Consider the following 24919-nt stretch of genomic DNA (forward strand, 5'->3'; position numbering starts at 1 on the left):
CTATCACTGGCTTGGCTAGTAATGACCTTGGTGGGCTTGGCTACTTGTAACTGAGTATGAGTTGATGAGGTCTAGTGGAGGAATATTCAAGTGATTGAGGAGTTAAGGAGGGCGATCCAGTCTCCTAAAATACCTCTTGTTTGTCTACTTCGAGTTCTTGCACTTAAATTAGCAAAAAAATGCTCCAAATCCTGCAATTAATGCATATTAGGTCACATGACATAACTTCTCATCTTTACCCTTCTAACTAACAAAAATATAATAAAAGATGTAAAGAAATGTGAGAAAAGTTGATTTCAATAAGCTAGAGAGCGACATTAAGGTCCATATAATTTACCCATTGATGAGCCTCATCATCACCCCCTTCTAAAAGTGTTTCTCATCCTCCGAGTAACTTAATCTTTGTCCATGTCTTTCATTGCTCTTGTGGCCTCTCTGACATCCCAGGTTTCTGTTGATATAGTCTCCTCTTGTGGATTAAATCTTGCATGCTTCTCTATTTCTTCCCACTTATTTTGTTCCTCTTCCTCCTTTCTTACTTCTAACATACCCAAGAGAAATGGTGGACTAAGTTTCAAACCAATCGAGTTGATTTTGAGTCTCTGTAGTTCCTTCTTATACAATGGGGTCCTTTCTAGTGCATCTCTCATTCTTTCAGGGCAATGATACTCCATGATCATTAGGCTATCTGGTAGGCTGCCCCATCTCCTGATCTGAATGGAAAATGGCATCAACCCATGGTATTCATCCACCCATGGTATCGTAAGTGGCATCCACCCATGGTATTGTAAGTGACATCCACCCATGGTATTCATTCACCCATGGAATTGACCTATGGCATTGTAACTGAAAAATACTATAAGTAACAAGTCAAATTTTGTAAAATTTTATCAATAAATGAAATCAGATTACAGATTCTCACATAATGACAGTAGGGCACAATCCTTTGGAGTTTGTAATCGATCTCTGTTTGCAGAAAATATCTCCTCCTTTCAACAGTAGTGCATGATAAACAAGAGCTTCTCCACCAACAGATATAATTCACAGTTATAATATTACAAGCTTCTCTCCCTTGATTCAGGACCTATCATTCTATTAAAAAGACTAAGAGGTACAATATTGCAAGCCTCTAAGGCTTTCTCTTTCAAAGTTTGAACCTGTATTTCCTATAGCAGCTAAGCTTAAAAAACAGGAAACAACTCTAATCTATTGTGTAGAGCATTAAGGGCATTAAATAGCTCCCTTGAACAACGCTTAAAGGAAAACAATATTTTGGTAGAAGTATCTGAAAATGATTTGTTGTCATCATTTGCTTCATTTGTTCCTTCGAATTCTTTGGATATTTGTATGTCTGTTTGATCTGATCTTCCATTGTCAGCACAACTTTCTTTCTTTGTCATGAAACTGAACACGGAAAACAAGAATCGATAAGATAAACATAAATGAGATGATAAACGAATTTTATTTGAAACAAATCACTTTTGCAAGAAATTGGGAAAACATAGAGTGCAATAAATCTAACATAGACATCATGGAGAGGAATGAGGAGTGAGGAGGTGGGGCTTTACAACTTATCGCAATTGGAAATCAGAGTTTTGGGACAAATCATAAAACAATTGCAAATGGAATAGAATCAGGGGCAAAACATCAGAACAATCGCAATCGATTTAGATCGGGAGCATTTCATATAAAATCCAAAAGGGGGCCTTCTCAAATAAAATCGCAATCGCAGTCGGAATAGGCAGGAGACAGAGAAATGATGTTCTTTTGTTATTCGAGATAGACGCAAATGCGAGATTTTTATGAATTGATATGTAATTCTTATCGGGTCTGGGGCTTATCTCAAATCGCAATTGACATCGAAAGGATTGAGACTGTGATTCTTGCGATTGTGCGGACACGGGGATTTATGAATTGGAGTGAATAATCTCATCGGGTCTGGGTGGCCTAATGCAATTTCAAATCAGCTAGGATGAAGGATTTCTTTTAAGTTGTGTCCCTATGTAACTTGCGATTTCGGTGTCCCAAGGTGAGGTGGCAGTGACGTCATGAATGACATCATGATGTGACGTGGAAGATCACATGGCAGGTGATGTGGCAGATGACGTGGAACTAACGCCACTGCTGATGTCATATCGTAATCGAAAATTGGGATCATATTTCAATCGACATTAGAATGAGGCATGATTTTTAGAACTTTGTGATTGCGATATAAGTTCTCAATGTGATATTAGTATAAATTGTAGCGAATAATCCCGGCGGGTCCAAGCCTTATCGCATATCACAATCGGGAAAGGGAGCGAGAAATGGACTTTTGGAAACTACGATAGCTCCGGACACGGGATTTAAGTGAAATGAAGTTGATAATCCCACGGTTTTGATTATATTGCATATCACAATCAGTGGTGTGTAGCATGGCAAAACCTTTAGACTCTTGGATAATGCGATAGCTTCAGATGTGGGGTTTAAAATAAATTGATTTTATAATCATAACGGGTCCGAGCTTTATCACATATCGCAATCGACAAAGGGAGTGGGAGGTGTGACCATTTGCTAACTGCAATAGTCGTAGACGTGGGGGATTTTTGGATTGCCATGTATAATCCCGTCGGGTGCAGACTATATCGCATATTGCAATTAGTGGTGTGGAGCGGGGTCAAGCCTTAAGATTTTTGAACTTTTGCGATAGCCGCAGACGTGGGGAATTTTATGAATTGTATTAACTTTCCCGTCGGGTCCGGACTATATTGCATATTGCAATCAGTGGTGTGGAGCAGGGTCAAGCCTTAAGATTTTTGAACTTTTGCGATAGCCATAGATGCAGGGAATTTTATGAATTGTATTAACTTTCCCGTCGGGTCTGTTTATATCGCATTTCGCTAAGATCACGGGTATTACCATGGGGTGATATTTATTTGCGATGCGGGGAAGTGATAAGGACTTTGGGTAAGTCAGAGTTTTAAATTATAAGTCATATTTAAATTGAACTCTGATTTATTATTTTTTTATTTTGACAACCCAATGTTTAATATTTAGGGCTCAAAAGCCCAAGTATGAGTCTTGGTCTCGGGGACTATTTGGATTTTGTTTTATTCAAGTCGCATAAAAATATTTTTAATCTTTTATGTTTTAAAATTTATTAAGGGTCCCCATTTTAATCAAATAAATTTCATAGGAAATTTATAAATAGAAAAATGAGGGTTGTTGAATAGCACAACAATTGGCGATTCACTGAAAGAATGAGTTATCTCTGATGAATAAATAATGAATTTGTTCAAAAATTCAGTAAAAACAAATTAAGAAGTGAAAACTACTTTTCGAAATATTTAGATAAAAATTAGTCTGGATATAAAACTCATTAAATTGCGTTTTTTTTTTAAACCTTTTGTGAATGAAAAATTCCTATTTACTCGTATTAGTCATTTAATCAGTTGTAAAAAATAAAGTAGGGGCCTTTTACGACTTAGCTTATAATGTAATCGTTCATCACAGGTAGAGCCATTGTTGCCAACATGTGTTCATAGCCTCAACAGGGTTACCTTTTAACCAACAACAATCCAATATCCCATCCTTTTAATAGTGCGATAATTAGAGGTAAATTTTTTCTTTTTGAATTTTTGAATTTTTTTGAATTTTTTTTTTATGCTAAAAAGTCATTGTCTTGGTTTGGTAGCCATATAATGAAATTCCATTTACTATTAATAATTGAAACTGAACAAGTTGACTCGTGATGAGACCCCTTGTCTTACAATTAAAAATCATAAGCCATTACCCTGATTTGGTGTTCAATGTGGTAATGTCATTTTAATTGGTTCCCTATGAACATGGTAAGCAAGCTCATGATGAGACCTCTTATCTTTTTAGATTTATTATATTTTAGAATTACACTCCAAAAAATTCTCTTTTTAAAGGATGAGGATGATCATTAACTCCTTAAGAGTTTTGGATGACAAATCTGAGTTGAAAGTGTTTAAGTCGTAAGATGGTTTTTACTTTTTAAGGATAACCTTTTTTGACTAAAACTAGAGTAAACGGATATAATTTTTGAGGTTTTTAAAGATTTTACAACTTAATGGGAAAATTTCAGAGTTAATAATTTTTTTAATCTAATTTTCATAACCACTTCCCGAAAAATTCTTACTTTCAAATTGAAAAATCATAAAATGGTTTTCAAGAGATGTTGATGAAAGGCCAAGAGTATGTCATTTAACATTATTATCTAAAAGAAAAAGTAAGTGTGATATGATAACTGAATTCTCAAGATATAACCATTCACAAGTATGATGATAAAATCACTCAAAACCAAATCTAAAAGGAAAACTTTACAAAATATTTTATGCAAATTTCTTAACAAAGAGGAAAAAGATAATGAAGAAACATTTCTTCTTAAGTCGAAATATAGATAAATCAAATTTGCAAAGTTTTTGAATGAGGAAATTTGTTATTTATTTATCCTTTTCAAAAGCAAAACTTGTAAAAACTATTTTAACCATTTTCTAATCAGAGTAATGCTTTTGAATAAAAAGATTAAGGTTTAGAACTTCCCCGTTTTCGCTGATTCGATGAAAAATGTTATTGCTTCTTTGAGCTAGCAATTTGATTTGGTGAACGTGTGAAAATGCTTGGGAAGAGCTGCAAAATAGAGTTACATATCAGCGGAAAATAAGAAAACAAAACTAAATCTAAAAGCAAAGAAGTGAATGAAAGTAAGAGACTTACCATTGAAGAATTTCATTTAATATTACTGGAAAGATATGACTTTCTCCAATGCAAGGCAATTAACTCAAAATCATTATTTATTGAATCTAATCTAAACTAATCTACTCCTAATTCTAACTTAATGAAGGAAACATGACTATGTATCATATTTCCAATGTAACCATTCTCTCATTTTATACCTACCTGTATGTACAAGTCAAACATTAGTAACAAGATAACAAAAACAATCAAAATGGAACAAAATATATTTTTTACATCTAATGTAAAATTATGCACAAAAATAAGTTTATTTAGAATTAAACTATTAGTGAACCATATTTTTTGGAGAGCATGCTCTAAACAAATATCAATGGGATCATCAAAGAATGGATGAATATTTGTTAGAGAATGAAAACTTTCCAAAGGAGATGACGACAAAGTATGTTGTGAAGAAGAACACTCTCAAGATTTAAATTTGACTGATGATGAAATGATTGGAATGAACTTCCGAATGTCGAATTAAATTGGAAACAAAATAGTTTTTGATATTTGAGATTATAAGAAACCAATTCATCATTTTCACTTAATAAATCTCGATGATATTCAACATTGAATGATTTAACATGCTTGCTAAAAGAAAAGGATGGAAAAACAATTAAACTGTTATGAAAGCTAAAATTACAAAATAATTTTATGAGGCAATTCTCGAACGTATCGTGGATTTCAGTCAATGAATTGTCACTAAAAGGACATTCTTTGAAAAAATTAAAAATGTGAATTTCTAAAAGAGAATTAGAATAAAATACATTAGAAACTCGCAAAATTAACTTGTCCAAATTTTCAAAACTAAGTTTGTGTTCGGGAGACAAAATTATTTCATGTGAATCTTCACGAAATAAATCAATTTTCAAAATTGGTGTAGTTTGTACAAGATGTGATTCTTTGTCGTCATCATCATCATAATCATCATAAATTACCATCTTCTTATGAAAATCAAATGATTGATCTGAAATAACAGAATCAGAAAATTTAAAAGAATAATATTTTGCAATTAAAGGATTATCATTCAAATGATTGCTAGATGTAGAATTTTCAGAACAAGGACTAGGAAAATTATCAATTGAAAGATTAGCTTGATAATCATTAACTATACTCTAATTTAAAAATATATCAAGATAAAGAAAATAATGCATTCCATAACATAATGATGACTGAAATGAATCATTTATAGAAATTACCATATTATAATCTAGGTTTAAGGAAATTCTTTCAATTGCAGTTACATGTTCTGAATTTTCTAAAGTTTCCTTCAAATAAGATAAACTGATGTGTTCATTTTTCAAGTCTTGTAGATTGGATTTTATTGGACCTACTGATTAATCACATGTGTTATTATAATTTGTTTCAATGGCATCTTCAAAAAGAAAATGAGAATTGAAATTCTCTAAAGAAGAACGTTGTGATTCAATTGCAGTTTCACATTCGGGTTCCATAAAACCGTTTAGTGATTCAAGAATAGTTAATGAATTAGATGTGTCTTGTTCTTCATTAATTTATTCATTATTTTCAGTATGGGAAGAAACAAGAGAAGTGAAACGTTCAATTAAATTTTCAGTTAAAGGAAAGTCATTTAAATGAAATCTATAACAAAATGACCAAAATCTTTTATAAAAATCATCTAAAGATTCATTATCATACATGTAAAGATATCTAATTCTAAACATAAACTATTGTAACTATAATTTGATGTGCTTTGAAAAATATCTCGCAAAAATGTTTCCATGAATGAATCAACTTCACGGGAAGCACTAAGAACCATTTGCGGAATCGTCCTCTGAATGTAAGAGTGAAAATCCTGCAGATCTCATTATCAACAATTATATTAAAAGATTGACATCTATTAACAAAATCAAAGATACGATTTAATGCAGAAATATTATTCTCACCATCGAAATTTAATTGTGGCAAGGACTCGATCTACTTCTTGGGCATGCCTCGTGTACGCTTAGGTGAACTGAATGTATGACCAAGTGTAGGAATGAATATTGGAGCCATGACTAGTTAAAAAATGGTATAAAAAATTTTAAACAAATAACTAATTCAGGGCCCTCCTTCTGGCGCCAAAAATGTTGAGGCCTCGAAAATCACTGCAACAACATTAGGGAAAACCACCCGGTCTAGACCTTAAAGCAATTCCTTTTCTGTTTGGAATAGTGGATCCGACTAGTTTAACCAGGTCTAGTTACCTTCTCCCAACCACTGTCAACTTTAAATATGTCTTCAATTGCTAATAGCTAGGGTCTTCAGATCAATTCTTCGAGCTAATCAGGCAAGAAGAATGATCCTTAAGTCATTTTTGTGGAACAACCAAACCAATCTAAAGTTTTGCCTAAAATGGGGACTTCTAAGAATGTATAATTAATCTAAATGCAAACTAATTCTAAAATGTAAGGTCTATGATAACACATGAAAGGCTAAGTCTAAATGCAATTAATCTAACATACCTCGATTGAAGGAAAGGGTAACCTTTCTCTCAATCGAGAGCCAACTTAACTTAATGGGAAAATAAGCTTTAAAAAATTAGAATTAAGATGTTAGGTCCCTATAATATTAGTTATCCCCCCATTAATATTGTCGTTGTATGCCTTATTGTTATTATTGTGCTCTTATTGTCCCCATATTGTTATTATTGTGCCCCATAGAATCCCTCTATTGTTATTTTTGTGCCTTTATATTATTATTGTTAGGTTGGCTTGGTTATATTGTGACCCCGTAGACTCCTATATATAGAAAATGAGGTTTTATCATTTGAATCATCTAAGAATTGTTTATTTGTGTAATGTAAAGGAGGTTGCCCCCTCGAAGAGGCTTATTTTTAAGGCGTTCATCTATCTTTTCTATCATTTTGTGAGTTGGTTTCATAACATAAGATGGAGGAATTAGATCGAGGAGATAGCTCACAAGATCCGATTCCTTATTAACATAAATACTAACAATTGAACACTTAGTAAATAGTTACATAATGTTATATACCTAGGGGGGATAATATGGGGTACCAAGGGAGGTACCCAAGGTAATAACGTAATAATGGGATGGGCCATAGTAATAAATAAGGCGGTTAACCCATATCATGTAAGGGACCACAAGTAGTTAATAATAATGTAATGGGCCCATGGTATTAGTTGATGGTATGAGGGAACCATGGTAATGACCCATGGTATTGTATGTATGAGGCCTATATAGAGGCTAGAGACTCCACATGAGGAGAGTGAAGGAATATTGTATGAACATGCATATGGCTTGTGGAGTGTTCTCCTTCCTTAAGGAGTGAATGTATGGTGTTGCCCTACCTTAAGGGTTTTGATAATAAAGAAGCATTTCTATCTATTTCTATCTTGTTATTTCTTGGGCTATTTCTATTATCATAATATCTTTGGGTTAGATCTACAACAAGTGGTATCAAAGCACTTTCTTGGGCGCAAAAGTGGAGAATTTTTGTAAATTTTTGCAGGATTTCGGGGGCGGCGAGTTTTCAGATCAGATCTATACGTTTTGGTGCAAGATCTACAAAATCTAATTGCAGATCTAGATTCTATGTGAAAAAATACCCGTTTTCAAAAAAAAATCGGGTGAATCGGAGTCCGGATGAAGGAGATATCGCTGATTTAAAAATCAGTGGGGTTGCAGACAATTTTTCGGGGCAGCGAAGTTGCGGCGCAGATATGGACGTCTTGGCACAAGATCTGCAAAATCTAATTTCAGATGTGAATTCCTTGTGAAAAAATACCCAATTTCAAAAAAAAAATCAGTCGAGTCAGAGTCCGGATGAGGGAGATATCGCTAATTTAAAATTGGTTTTTTTTTCAGAAATTTTGGGTGACGGCGAGAGAGTTGCAGCATAGATTTGAAATTCTAGTGTCTGGATCAAGATTTTTATCACATGGGTAGATGCAGAATGATTGTTCCATTTCTGAAAACAGGTCATAATAGGGATTCTGAGCAATATTGACAGAATTGTGACAAATTCAAATTTTCACCATTTTTTTTCAAAACCCTCTTCATGGCTTCTAGCAAGGTTCTATTGTTTACAGAAAAAGATAATGGTCCTACTATTGAAGAATACATAAAAAACATAAATGGTTATGGAACAACAATTGGAAATGGTGGATAGTGCAGAACTTTAGAGATGAGGCAACCACATGGTGGAGATTACTCAACCAAAAGAAGTGTTCCAACCTGCCTGATGAAGAATTTGAAAAATTACTTTTAGACAGATGGTCTCATACTAGAAAACAAGAAAAGGAGAAACATGTGGGGTTATTTCCTACTGGTATATCCTTATTGCAGGTTCATGGATTAATTCAGAAAGAGAAAATCATGGTTTCTATCAATCTTAGTTGTAAACATAATTTTATCAATGTTAATTTGGCAAAAAAATTGCAAGTTCCAGCAAAACAAATTGAAAATACACAGGATGTTCAAATTTATAAGGATTTGAAGCTTTCTATGGATAAGTATGTGTTTCATGGTGATTTTTATGCTTCAGATATGGATAATATGGATATTGTTTTGGGATATCCTTGGATGGAATCTACGGGTACAATCAATATTAATGTGCAGAAGAAATTCCTGAAGCTCTGGTATAAAAAGAAGAAAATTACATTATAGGATATTTCCATAAATAAACAGGTAGAGTACATGGAGGCGGAAGTAGAAGATGTTTCAGGGACTGACCTATCAGATGATGAGCCTTTGATGATCAACAATCAAACACAAACAGAGGCTGAAGAAGAAAAGGTTACAGGTGATGATACATCAAAGGACGGCTCAGTGGTTGAAGTCATATTGGAAAAGAAGACACCACAACAGGCACCACAGCAGGGAGAATTAAAGAAAAATACACCGTGGGTTAAAACTTCGACATATCATCACCCACATCACCCCGCAAGAAAACAACCAACAAGATGGCAACCAACTAGCCACAAGGACAACAACCCCCGTATGATGGATTACAAGGAGCCTAGATCCACCTACTACACATCAACACAGAAGAGCTTCCACGGTCAACTTCCATCTCAAGCGAGCGAGGCACCAGCGAGATCGATGGTTCATCTTTCTCTTGGATGGCTAGATGCACATGCATGGTACCAGTGGACTACTCTTTTGAGTAGATCTTATTATTTGTGTTCTTCCCATGTTTCAGGGATGAAACATGCTTAGGGGGGTGGAATGTTATATACCTAGGGGGGATAATATGGGGTACCAAGGGAGGTACCCAAGGTAATAATGTAATAATGGGATGGGCCATAGTAATAAATAAGGTGGTTAACCCATATCATGTAAGAGACCACAAGTAGTTAATAATAATGTAATGGGCCCATGGTATTAGTTGATGGTATGAGGGAACCATGGTAATGACCCATGGTATTGTATGTATGAGGCCTATATAGAGGCTAGAGACTCCACATGAGGAGAGTGAAGGATTATTGTATGAACAGGCATATGGCTTGTGGAGTGTTCTCCTTCCTTAAGGAGTGAATGTATGGTGTTGCCCTACCTTAAGGGTTTGATCAATAAAGAATCATTTCATATTGTTTCTGGGTATATTTGCATTATCTTATATTTTTGGATCAGATCTATAACAACCCCATATTATCCCCCCTAGGTATATAACACATAAGTGTCTATTGAAAATATATTCAATTCCTTATTTATCATATGCATAAAAACTGCAAAGATTCATGACGAATTACTGAATTAGTTCAAATAAGATATCATGTATGCAAACAAACAACTATTATCCTAAATCAGAAGATAGCTTGCCAATCTAAGACTATAACTATCTATTCCTATGCAAATTTCAGCTCTCATATTATATCTAAAATTAACCCTATAGAATAGTCTAAGTAGACTTTTAAATGAATTAACACTCAAGATTCAACAATAGTGCATGAATCCAATTATTAACTCACATTCAAAATATAAATTGAAAGACTAAACTAAGAATTTATTTCAGTGAAATCCTGTAAACAATAGTGTTAAACATCATTAACTAAAATGATCCTTTATTACTAAATGAAATCAAATTACAGATTCTCACAGAACGACAGTAGTGCACAATCCTTTGGAGTCTGTAATCAATCTTTGTTTGCAAAAAAAGTCTCCTCCTATTAGCAGTAGTGCATGATAAACAAGAGATTCTCCACCAACAGATATAATCCACAGTTATAGTATTACAAGGTTCTCTCCCTTGATTCGGGCCTTATCATTCTATTAAAAATACTAACATGTACAATAGTCCTAGCCTCCAAGGCTTTCTCTTTCAAATTATGCACCTGTATTTCTGATAGCAGCTAAGCTTAAATAACAGGAAACAACTCTAATCTATAGTGTATAGTGTTGAAGTAATTAAACAGAGCCCTTAAACAATGCTTAAAGGAAAACAATATTTTGTTAGAAATTTCTAAAAAGGATTTGTTGTCATCATTAGCTTCATTTGTTCCATCGAATTATTTAGATGTCTGTTTTTCTATTTGAACATATCTTCCACTGTCAGCACAACTGTCTTTCTTTGTCATGAACCTGAACACGAAAAACAAGAACCTATAAGATAAACACAAATTAGATGATAAACGAATTTTATTTGAAACAAATCACTTTTGCAGGAAATTAGGAAAATGTAGAGCGCAATAACTCTGACACAAACATCATGGAGAGGAATGAGGAGTGAGGAGGTGGAGCTTTACGAATTATCGCAATCAGAAATCATAGTTTTGGGGTAGATCATAAAATAGTTGCAATCGAAATAGAATCAGGGGAAAAACTTCAGAACAATCGCAATCCGTTTAGACCGGGAGCATTTCATATAAAATCCAAAAGGGGGCCTTCTAAAATAAAATTTCAATCGCAGTCGGAATGGGTAGGAGATAGAGAAATGGTGTTCTTTTGTTATTCGTGATAGCCATGGACGCGAGATTTTTATAAATTGATATGTAATTCTTATCGGGTTCGGAGCTTATCGCAAATCACAATCGACATCAGAAGGATTGAGACTGTGATTCTTGTGATTGCACGAACGTGGGGATTTATGAGTTGGAGTGAATAATCTCGTCGGGTCTGGGTGGCTTAATCGCAATCGCAAATCAACTGGGATGAAGAATTTGTTATAAGTTGTGTCCCTACGAAACTTGTTATGTTTGCAATATATTTTATTTCACCTACGCTAACACTAATGAACTATTTTGTTTGCAATTGTATGAATCTTGTTGAATGTGTGCTATTGTTTATTTCCATCATGGTTAACTTGTGAAATATTTTGCAGGCTAACTTATGATGTTTTTATGCTCATGTGTTCCTTTTAAGCTACGTAGTATTATAGGCTTCTAAAGGGCTCACTCATTTTCCCCTCATTGTGTTGGAACCTTTCATACATCGCACTTGACCCTCTGCAAAGTCACACACTTGTTCACTAAAGTCATGGTTACACCACTCTATGAATTATTGCAGCCAAGGCACATCATTAAAACCCACTTCTTCGGAAACTGGGTTGTATTCCAGGTGGGGCTCCTACACCAAAGAGTGTGAGATCTAGTTGGGACTTCATAGCGGGGAGACCCCCTAAATGTTTGCAAATCTGACACCATCAACATTTCTGGTGCTAGAAGGAGGGCCAAATGACAAGCCAAGCCCATGAAATCCGTTTGAAACTTCCTTACCTTTGATGGCTTATTCCCATATCTTAACCCAGACATGTTTTTCTAGAACAACAAATCTAAAAGTGCCCACAGGGATAATTAATGACTTGTCAAATTTGAAATTTGATGGTGAGGGTGGAACAACCATTCTCGAGCACACCGCTCGCTTTCTTGAATTTTGTACTAAGCACAATTTTCACTGGGAGGATGTTGCTAGTCGGTTGTTCATTCTCACATCCAAAGCATGCATCAAGGAATGGTGTTACACATTGCTAGTTGCTTCTATACACTCTTTCAAATATATTTTCAAAGAGATATTTTGCGCCTTTTGGCAGGTATGATTATAAATTTGTTTTCAAGAAAATCATGTGTTTGATAAAAGCACTTAATGAATCTCTTAACGATTTTCATGATCGTTTCATTCATTTCTGTTTTGAATTTTCTGAAGATGATATTGATTCAAATTTAATGAAAGAGAAGTTCAAATTTCTTGTTCATATTTTGATGAATCTGAAAGAATATGAATCTTTTGAAAGTCTCCCAACATACACTGGTTATGGAGCTCCCAAATCTGCGATGAAGGAAGTTGTTGTTTCGAGTGACTCTTTGTATTCTTCTCATCAAACAACTCCATTTATGCAGGTTGACGTTGGAGAACTTGAGAGTCCTTTCGTTGATCTCCTACCATCTTCTCCCACCTCACATATTCAAAATTTAAAAAGCAAGTTTGGACTCTGAATCTGATTTTGTTGGTGATGATCTTTCTCCTCGCCCTCTATCTGTTGGTTTTATTATTCATCCAAATTGTGAGTTGTTGTGTTCAATGGTTTTAATCATGTCTTCCGATGTTCATGAGGATCAAACTCAAGATGGAGTTATTGTTGACCAACCAACTTGCAATTTATTTTAAAATGATTATGTGTGGAATTCTATTTCTGAACAAGAATTTTCAATACAAGTTGATGTTTCTCCTTTCTCGCATCTCACTCATTATCCTGAAATCTTCCAAGATTTTGTCGTACCTGTTGAATCTTTCGAAGAATCAATTTCTCACTATGTTAATTTTGATTACATTCAAAACTCGTGGAATGTCAATTTTACATCTCAACATGGAGAGGAAAAATCTTCTCTTCTCGATCCCGCCAATCCACCATATGATCATTCTAAAGAAATATGAAATTTCTCGTTTTCAATTTTCCCCTCCCTATGATTCACCAAATCAAGAGGATGCCTTTGTTTTCAATGTTGAACCTTCTGATCATGATTGTCGTGATCTATTCATTAATTCATCCTATCACAACTCTGATATTTTTGTTTCTGATCTTTCTAAGCCACTGGTTTTTGATGATCTATCTTCCGATGTCATGGAACTTCCGCAAGATATGAAGGCACTTCAGCGCAAGCTGATCATTATGTCAGGTTCTCGTAGCCTTGAGGCCAGTTCTAATCACGATCAGGATATCTCTTTATCTTTCAAGGATCCTCATCATTGCATTGCACAAATTGAAAATCAATCCTTTCTACAATCTTTGCAACCTCGATCTGTTTTTCACGATGTTGTTGCTCAATCACTGGAGGAATCATACTTGGAAAGCTTGTTTTCCAAACATAAGTTTTTCACTTTATTTATGTTTTCCAAATTCAAAAGTTTGAAAGGATGCTTTTGCATGTATTATGTGTTCAAGCACCATCATGCATCTGCAGAGTGTTTTTTATGTGCTTTTCTATTGTACTTTTTTGCATGCACTTTCACTTTTAGAATGTAAGACATGCATCAATTAATCTTTCTTGTTTTTTGTTATTTCTGAATATCTTGATATGTATTTCCTCACCTATATAGGTTAGCCTATGTGTCGGTCGTTACATTGGAGGTTTCATTTCATGTAATCTTAGCCTATTCTTGGTTAGTTTAGGAGTAGGAGTAGTTTTTTTGTTTTCATTTACTTTTCATCCTGCTCTTTTCATTCCTTTTCGTTGTAGGATAGTTTATGCATGAGACCGTGTTTGGTTTCCGAAGCAAGCAGGGTGAAGTTCGAGAGGAAATTGTGCTACTGTCAATACTTGGTTATTTGTGTATTCCCTCTCTTTGCATGGATATTGCAACCTTTAGTCGATGATATGGAAAATATGTTTTCGGAGAAAACCATAGTGGAATCACGATGCTTAATATATAACTAGTACCACCTACTCTAATTGCCTTTATAACTGTTTGGTTTAGTCTTGTCAACTAAGTCGAGTAGATTAAGGAGGGAAGGAAACTTTAACAAGTGAATTGTATTTTAGAGGTGTAAAAATAATATTCTCTGAAGGGACAACCTCTTCTGCTCTCAATAATTCGGGATCCCTCTTTTGCCTCATTAAATCAATAAGTGCTTATGCATAGTTCTTTGAACAAAAACAAAAATGCAATTAATAATAAAAGGTGGAAGAAGAGAAAGGCTTCCTATGCAAAGAGGTGAAGCAAGCAACTCTGTCGAGGTACTGTCCAGGCTCGGTAGCAGTGGAGCAATGTTTGTGTCCCTGAAGTGACTCTTTCGAGGTACCGTCTAGGCCTGCTGGCAGTGAAGAAACACCAAATATGAAAACCAAGACTTTGACAACTTTTTTCCACTTATGTATTTATATACTCCCCATCCCCAATTGAAACAATTGAGTTTGACTTGCCTTTGTAGTGTGTCGTTGACGAAAAGAATGGTAGGGAGTATATATTTAACTTAAGCTAAGTAAATAAGTTATGGTGATCAATGAGATGAACAATGCTTCCTGAATAGTTAGACCTGTTTTACATGAAGAAAGATACACACATAGAGTTGGAGTTCTACCAGTGTATCGCCAAGTGTTGTAGTTGCAACAACCACCCTCCAAATTTTTTTCCATTCTTTGATTTTGGAGCCTTCCCTTCTATCCACAGGAGCTTATCATTCACTCATGTCAAGTATTCATGTTATGATCAAGACTTATCTTTTCATGATGTGCTTGTGATGAGTTAAACCTAGTTTGATATATTTCAGACACAAGCTATATCTTGACTTGAATTTGCAGCATTATTGGTCTTCCCTCTAGAAACTGTGCAATATTGGAAGGTAGGCTAGCCTTGAGGGTCTAAATTGCGCAATATAGACAAGCAAGCCAACCTTGAGCTTAGAAACTACGCAATTCTGGGAGACAACTCGGCCTTAAGCTTAGAAATTGTGCAAAGCTTCCCCTTGAGCTCAGAAACTATGCAATTCATTGAGTCAAGAAGTTTCAAGGTAGTTGCAAATTGCACAATCCTTCTTGGCCGTGTGAATGGATGGTTTCCCAAAAAAGAAAAAAATAAAAAGGCAATCCCTAGAAAATAGGGAGTGGATAATTAGTTTCCTGAAGGATGTCCTTTTGTCCTTAATTTTAGGCATGCACATCATAAACCCTAATTAGCCTCGATCTATATAATGGATGCCGCTAGAGCTGATTTTCACATTTGATCTTGGAGCTCTAGCCTTCCCAAGGATATCAAGGAGCCTCTAGTGGAGTTTGCGACACTTTTCCAGGTGAGTTTTTCTTTTGTCGTCTTTTGTCGCTTTTTCTATCGTTTTTTTTTTGTTTCGCTTCAGTGAGTGTTGTTTGACTTGTTTCTTTTCATAGTTGTTGGTGTTTTAACATATATTAGCTTGTACAAGTGTTGGTTTAGTCCATCATTAGCCTTTTACAAGTGTCACATCAGCGTTCTTATTTTTACCCATTGGTAATCATCGTTTTTTACGACTCCCTATGCATGTTTGTTTTTCCTTTTGCATGTTGATCTTCTTCACTGATCTTGCCTTAGTCATATCTACACTCCAAGTTGCACCATCACTCATATTTGCCACTTTCCCATCCTCTTTCCACGCAGATCTGCCCTTCACTTGGGCAGCAGTTGCCTTGCTCAGCTCGGCATTGGGCAAGTCCAAGGCTCAAGCTTCAAGCTTGGTCTCTGAGACTGCCCAATGCGTAGTACCTGGATAGCCCAATTGCACATTGTGCAGTTCCAGGGCTCAAGCCACACTGTTGGCCACTAAGAATGTACAATGCGCAATCTCCTCCTCAGTCTACCTAGGATGAGATTGTGCATTGTGCAGTCTCAAGCCTCAAGCTGCTCCCCTGGTTGCTAAGACTACGCAATGCGAACTTCTTGGAGCTAGCCTCTACCCTCAGCTCAGGATTTGCACACTTTTCCCCTTCATTCATGTGGTTGTTGCCTTGATCTTGCTGTGTGAGCCTTTTTGTTCAAGCTAATTCATGTTTTCCATGGGTTCCTTTTCCTCCTACAGATATTACAGTTGTTGAGCACTTATCTTCATCAATTACTGTCATCATGGCACCAAAGAGATCATCCACTTCAAAGGACAACAATGAAAGGAGGTAGTTGAGAGTACTCTAATGAACTTGCCAGTTTTTGCAAATACTCAATTGTTCATAGAAAAAGAGTTAGATATCACATGGCATAAAGTAAATGAAGCTTTATTGGCAAGAAGCTTCAAAGCAGATCTTGAGGACCGACATGTATATATCAATGTCCAAAAGTCGGGGTTACATAAGGTTGCATGTAGGTACCTGAATTTCCCATATGGAGACATTGTCAACTGGATAAATTCTCACATAGATCCCGAGACTCTGACTCTTAATAGTGCCAACAAACAAAGGCTTTATTCTTTTCTGGCACCAGATTATCATCTCATGTACCATTTCCGGAGCTAGAATCATTCATGGATTCTTACTTCTATGCTTCCACTAGCTAATTGAGCACAAATGAGGTTGTCAAAGGCTGGGTGAAAGAGCTAGCAATTTAGACACCAACCAACACCTACAAGACAAAGTCTCTCAGGGAGGCTCACCAGTTTTTGATATTTTTATGTTGCATAATCTATGGTCAACAAAGCATTGAGACCTTCCCCGAAGGGTGGGAATTCTTGCTGAACTAGATTATGAACAAAACAAAACCATTCAACTAGTTAGACTTGTTGGTTCAACAACTGAAGATACATGTAGCTAATGCCCAAAATCCTCCCAAGGTAAAGCAAGCTAGATTTTACATGTCCTCCTACCTGATGGATGTAATTTGTGCTCACAATTCATTCCCTAGCATGAATTGCACCTGGACACCAAGAGAGTCTGTCATGCATATTTATTGTGAGCTACTTTTGGAGTGAAACCACAAAGGAGTAATGGAAAGGCTAACTGATCACTTACTCATTTTGTTATACAAGTTAATCTTTGAGGAAGAGCCACCTTGCATGTCACGTGGGGCAAGGAAGCAGTGTTGGAGATAACAGATTAGTTTGCCTCACCGGGTGACACTTTCCTCAGAGTGTTTGGTGGACAAAAGTCTCTGCATCTTCTATCGAGGTATGCCACCATTAAGTTAGTCATGCAATTAGCTACATACCATCTTTCCACGGGGTTATTAACAGTGCTCCACAGGAAGAAGAAATCACCTTGGCTTGTTCTTCCTATGCAAATCAAATCGTACGAAATCAAGAATCTTAAAGTTGCAAACACCGAAGGAAAGGAGATAGAAAAATTCACATTCAGTCATTTGGACTTCAATCCATACGATCCTAGGAATGTTTGCAAATACCATTGTGCACAAATTCATTATCAATGGCCAAGTGGGACCTTTCACATACTCGAGGAGGAAGCATGGGAAAATTGTTATAATGCCTCCAAGTCCCATGAACTAGTCATATTCATCCGAACATCATAGGTTACTCTATAGAAAGAAGTCACTCCAGAGATAGTACCAATGGAAAGGCACAACCCAGTGCACGAAAAGGGCGAGAGGAAAGTCGCGCGTAGTCCAGTCGAAGAGCAGAGCCACAAGATGAAAACAGATCCAATCATCTTGAAAGTAGCCATAACAATAGATAAGAGGAGGAATCAAAGGAAGCAGGAGGAAGAGATGAAGCAGAGGGAAGAACAAAAGCAGAGGAGATTAGAAGAATAAAGACGAAGACAAGAAGAAGAAGAAAGCCTAAGAATGGAAGAAGAAAAGGAATGCGGAAAGATGTCGAGGAATAAGAGCAGAACTGACTACTAGAAGAGGAGAGAGAACAGTTGCAGGACAAGGAGATAGCTCAAGAAATTGAGGAGTTGATTGTGATTCCAAACATGGAGGTGGAACCACAACTATGGAATCAAGATGTTATTTGATGCTGAGCGTTCAGCACGTCACCATTCAGTCTCCCCCTCTTTCAACATTAGAGCAAGCTCCAAGCGAGGAAGAGGAAATTGTTCCTCTTGATGAGGGTCTGGTTATAGACACGTACAATTTGACTTACGATGAGCTTCAGAAAAAGATTGTACAATCAAGGAAGAAAATTTTTCCAGACGATCTCGCATCTCTTGCATTCATTAGAGAAAGGGTAATTGTGATAGACACTATAAGGAATCCAAATGCCATTATTGCAGCAAACTTGGCCTTTGCAAGTGCTACAAAGTCAAACACTAATTATTTGATGGCCGAGAAAAAACAGTTGGAAAAGAACTCATAGGCTATGCGGCAAGTGGTTGAAAAACTCTGAGCAGAGGTCCAAAACGTAGCTCCCGTGCACGTTTATTTGGAAGAAATTAAGGTAGTCATACTTGGTGAAGTATCAACATTGGGAGAAACCATGCATAGCTTGTATGAAGAGATTTTCACCATGCATAAAGTAGTTGTCTGCTTGCAAGACATGCAACAGAAGTGTAAGGATAGTGATAAAGTTGTTAAGGTTGTTCATACAAGCATCGTTGTTGTGTATGAGTGGTCAATGCAGTACAAAGGGGCACCATCCTAGTTGTCGAAGCAAAAAGGCAACAGGCATAGTGGGAGAAAGCACAAGTGCGGATAATCATTCAGAGTAAAAAACAACTCGCCTCATTCATTGCCAATATTCAGGCCTCATATGCACAATTGTACAACAATGTGGATTTTGTTGAGAAATGGCAACAAGAAATTACAATTTAATTTGTCCTTGAATTAAACTGTGAATTAAAATAGAATTATATTCTCATAACAACTTGTAAATAGTTAATTAAGTTTAATTAACTTAATTAGCTTAGGAATTTCAAGTTGGAAGTCTTTCTATAGTTATGTATGTGTTCTCCCTAAATTTTAGGGGTCCAGTATGAGTTTATTTGAGTTGTAATTAGATAACTCAGTGTGACTAAGTTATAGACAGTTAAACTAGTTCTAACTGTTTGTAAAGCTAGTAGAGGTCTACTAGTGAGTTGGTGCACTGGCGCATCCTCAGTGCTACTCCAGCTAACTGAAGATTCCCTCATGAGAAACTCATGCATGTCAGTTCAGAGAAAGACTCAGTTGAGACTAGAGTGCAGGGATAATGTACTATCAGTTGTATGATGATCTGAGTTGTACAGATCATGCATGCAATAAGAAGAGGACCTAGATTTGGATTGCGTAGTTATGGAAGAAGGAATTCCTAATTAAATATCAACTATTCCTCTCAGGAATTGCGCAAGGAAATAAGGTCTCAGTAGGCAACAGAAATTGGCTAAGTGTTGGTCGTGCGGGCTTGTGAGGCAGAGAGTTGATCATATTTGTGCGGAATTGTTCTTGTGAGAACAAGATTTGTATCATTACTCAGATTTCTTATTAATGCAATAGATAGTCAGGGTTTTGAGCAATGGCTTTCACCAGAGAAACAATTGTGTTATCTGTCTTTGATTATCTTCCTCTTGTTGATTATTGTTTTCATCAATCATTGGTTTCCGTTGTTTAAAAGAGTATAGTAGATTCTTGTTTTGTGTTTGAGTATATTACATGAGCTGTGAATATACAGGAAAATATACATGGTATCAGAGCTAAAGACAATATACTAGAGGATATTTCAAAATTTTGAGTTTTTGGTTACAAGTGAAATTCAAATTTGCAATACATAATTCAAGATCGATAGATGGCGTTCTATAGATTGTGGCTTCAATATGCCTTGGAAGGCAGCTTGAATTATATAGCCTGGAAGGACAGAATGGAGGCTACACTAGAGGTAATGGCTTGAAGGAATTCATTGATCAAGACATTCCTAAGCCAGCAGCATCAGATGCACAAAATCTGGCCGAATGGAAGAAGTGTGTGGTGAAGGCGAAGTGGATAATCCTTGAGGGAGTTCAAGACCACATTATCTCGAGTCTCCATGGGAAGGAAACTCTGTATGCTAAGTGGAGAGCATTGATAAAATTATTCTAGAACAAAATTGACCATAGGAAATTGGCACCGGAAGACAAACTTCGAAAGATCAAGATGGAGAAAGGTGAGACCATTTCGAAATACTTGACCAAGTTCACTCACTGTCGTGATGAACTTGGAATTAGTGTTGGAATAATCATTTCCAAGGATGACATGGCGAGCCTAGCTCTCCTAGATCTTGTCCTGACGATGAACCACACTAGTTGGTTCGAAATGCGTCGACAAATGAGATTCCATGTGATTTTCGCCAAAATATTTCTCTAACTTGATATGGATCACAGAAGCCTAAACTCAATTATTGGAATAGATATCAGGACCTTATCAATGGGAGGGAGAATCTTCTAGATTGGGAATTATTGTGGTCGTATTTGATGCAGGAGGAGATCAGAAGGAACACTAGAGATGGTTCCTCATTAAAGACTGATGATGAGTAAAATTGTTCCTTAACGAGTAAGGAAAGGAAAGGGAATGGGAAGGCGTCCCATTCTAAATCAGATTCTTGCCATGGAGGTAAGAAGAAAGACGTGACGAAAGTTAAGTGCTTTCATTGTCACGAGCTGGGCCATTTTGCTACAAATTGTTCACTCAAGAAGTCCAAGAAGAAGTCCTAAGGAGGAGCAGCGGGTGAGGCTTTGACCTCTCAATTCGAATTGGACTTTACTCTCATTGCATGCATGGTGTCATCAATGATGGGTAGTGTATGGTACCTTGACAGTGGAGCTTCATTCCACATGACTGGTGACAAGGAGTTGTTCAGTGACCTAGAGGAGAAGGATCTCCATATGCATATCGAGATGGGTGACAACGAGAGGTATAATGCTACTGGATTAGGCACAGTTACTTTTTAGAGGGAGGAGGGTGCTCCTTTCACCTTGAGGAATGTTATGTATGTGCTTGGGTTGAAGAATAACTTAGTATGAGCCACCATGGTTGAGGATAGAGGCTATGATGTGATCTTCTTGAAAGGAAATGTGTTCCTTAAACACATAGCCATAGCTAAAGTAAAGAAGATAGGGATTTGAGTTAAGAATATTTATAAGTTGGAGGTAGAGGATTGTGCTACTTTGAGCACGAAAGAAAAGAAGGTGCAAAGCCGAGATGTTGGTGAATTGTGGCACAGGCGATTGGGCCACTTGCATCACAAGTCTCTCAAAATCATGTAGCAGATCTCTACTGGTCTTCCCAAAGGTATGCTAGAGAAAGTTGATACATGCAAGGGGTGTACTTTGGGAAAATACATCAAGGATTCCTTTCATGATAGAGAAAGTCGAGTAGAGGTGAATCTAGAGCGAGTCCATTCAGATGTTTGTGGACCATTCTCGACTGCATCCATGGCCAAACACAAGTATTATGTTATATTTGTTGACGAATTTTCTCGTAAATGCTGGATATTTTTTTATGCAGAAGAAGGATCAAACTTTCACAAAGTTTTGTGAATTTAAAGCATTAGTTGAAAAAGAGTCTGGAAAGAAGGTTGAAGCTCTCAGGAGTGATAATGGTGGTGAGTATGTCTCAAATGAGTTTAAGAACTTCTGTGCAGCAAAAGGGATTAAACGGGAGTTGACGACACCCCATAACCCACAACAAAATGGGGTGGCCAAGAGGAAGAACAAAAGAATTGTAGGGGTAGCACGGGTAATGTTACATGATCAGGGCCTACCATTACACTTGTGGGTTGATGCACGCAACACAACGGTTTATTTGCAGAACCGTAGCCCACATCGGCTTCTTGGGATGAAGATACCAAAGGACATTTATTCCGGTAAGAGGCCAGATGTTGGTCACTTTAGGATTTTTGGGTCATCTGTATATTGCCATCTGACCAAAGATGCACGAAAGAAGCTTGAGCCAAAAACATAGTTGGGGATATTTGTGGGGTATACTATACACCTCACAACTATCGGGTGTACTTTTTGACCAGTAGGATGACAGTGGTTTGCAGGGATGTTAGATTCGATGAGGAGAATGCCATGCGAGGTTCCCTTGGGAGGGAGCTTGAGCTACATGCGGTTGAGGAGCTTTTAACTCCTAAGGTTGAGGAGACTCAGATTGATGTGGAGTAGCCACATGCAGAGGATTTGGGAGTGGAGACATCCACTCAGGAAGAGTCTTCTAGAGATGGGAGAACGTGCATTTGAGAGGCTGACAGGTTATTGCATGATGCATAGGACAATGTGGGAGCACCCACATCTCAGCACAGACAAAGGATGTCACCTAAGAGGTACACTAGATACATGGCTCTTATGAGCGGATGTGTTGAGATAGAGCCATCTTCCTTTGAGGAAGCAGTGCAGCAACTAGTTTGGGTTGATGCCATGGTGGAGGAGTATGACTCCATAGTTCATAATAATGTTTGGGATGTGGTATCAAGACTAGAGGACATGTCAATGGTGAGCTCCCGATGGCTTTATAAGGTAAAGCAAGTTGCAAATGGTAGTTTGAAGAAGCATAAGGCCAGGTTTGTGGCCCGTGGCTTTTCACAGGTAGAGGGGATTGACTATGATGATACCTTTTCTCCTGTTACAAGGTACTCATCGATCAAATCTATATATTGGCACTATCAGCACATATGGGATGGAAGATACATCAGACGGATGTAAAAACAACCTTCCTTAATGGCATGATTGAGGAAGAGGTGTACATAGAGTAGCTTGAAGGTTTTTAGACCTTCGACCGTGAGTCACATGTGTGTCGGCTCAAGAGAGTGTTGCATGGGCTGAAGCAAGCACCCCGTGCTTGATACACTAGGATCGATAGCTACTTCACCGAGTTGGGCTTCACCAAGAGTGAAGCAAATGCGAACTTGTACCACATAGTGGTGGAAAGTAAATTATTGATCATTGTGTTATATGTCGACGATTTGATTTTGATAGGTGATGATCAAATATCAAGTCTTCTAAGGAGGAACTTGCAAGAGAGTTTGAGATGAAGGACATGGGGCTCATGCATTACTTTCTAGGCATGGAAGTATGGCAGGGTGATGGGGAATTGTTTGTGTCTCAGGGTAAGTGTTATAGACATTTTTGTGCCTTACAGCATTGAGCATAAAATGTCCATAATCTAAGGGATTCAAAGTCCCTAAACATGTTGTTCCTACCCCTAGAGGAACAAGGCTAACAAACCACAAAAATTCACAGAAGTTCTCCACCAGAAACTGCTCAAAAACAAGTCAATTCAGGATCATGTCAATGGCTCCACTGACCATCTGCGCTGAATGTCAATGGCAACACTGGCTACCTGCGCTGAATGTCAAAGCCAACACTGGCTACCTGCGCTGAGCGAGAGTGGACATGTGGCAAGCTCATTTCTCAAGGTGTCAATACCCAGGAAGCTTCCAAAATGACACTTGCCTTAGGGAATTCGACTGGTGATGAGTAAGAGGTTCCAAATCTCCAAGTGGAAGCAAGAACCTCCAAGTGGAATCAAGAACTAACAGAGGGAGAGGACACTAGTCAGATCTCAAGCTGACTCATCCTCTCTCCAAAACATCTATATATGGATCTCTCCTCCATGGGATCTAGAGGCTGGAATTTTGTTATTGCAAAGAATTGTTGTTGGTTTGAGACTGGAATCATTGGGTGCTTAATGCTTTTAAGGGAGGTGAAGATAGGAATTCCATTTTGCTGGGAAGGAGATGCTGGATTGGAGCCCTCTGGGTTGTATCTCTTCCTGAACCTTGTTATTCATCAATAAAGCTATCTTGGTTTCTCCTATATACTGATGTATCTTTGATGTATGATTGCATTAGTGTATTTGGTTTATTTCTAATCCTGAATCAATTATGAATGTGAATATCTGTCTTTGTGTAGTGTTCTTCTCTTGTCGCAAGTAGCTGTTCTCTTGTCGCAAGTAGCTGTTCTCTTGTGATCTTGCAGGAACCTGTTGAAGCTGGGCGAGCGAGAAGGCAAGTAGCTGTGAACACCCAAAGAGAAGAGGATCTGGATCGAGGGACAAACGGAAGACACCGGTTAGTCCATCCATCTCTCTTCATTCTTAATTCATAAAGGAAGAATACTAGAATAGTTGTCTCTATTTGTTGCTAAGGCACTGTCACACCTTAGGTGGATAGGATCGTCCTGCATAGGCATTTTTCCCCACAACAAATTAGTGACTCCACTGGGGAAAAATTGGGAGAAACTCAAGAAAACTTTGATGGTAGCAAGTCGCTCTTGAACATGACACTTTTCCTTCGTACCACAATCGGGTTGGGTTGTTTCATTCACCAGTCACATCACCATGGTCTCGCCATACCATCCATATTTGGGGTAATGCTACCGATACATCGCGTCAGTGTCGCCATATGTTCAAGAGAAGTCGTTCAGAA

Source organism: Pinus tabuliformis, chromosome 6 (assembly GCF_031772625.1).
Source record: "Pinus tabuliformis cultivar Carrire ecotype Pingquan chromosome 6, CPIR1, whole genome shotgun sequence".
NCBI lineage: Eukaryota > Viridiplantae > Streptophyta > Pinopsida > Pinales > Pinaceae > Pinus > Pinus tabuliformis.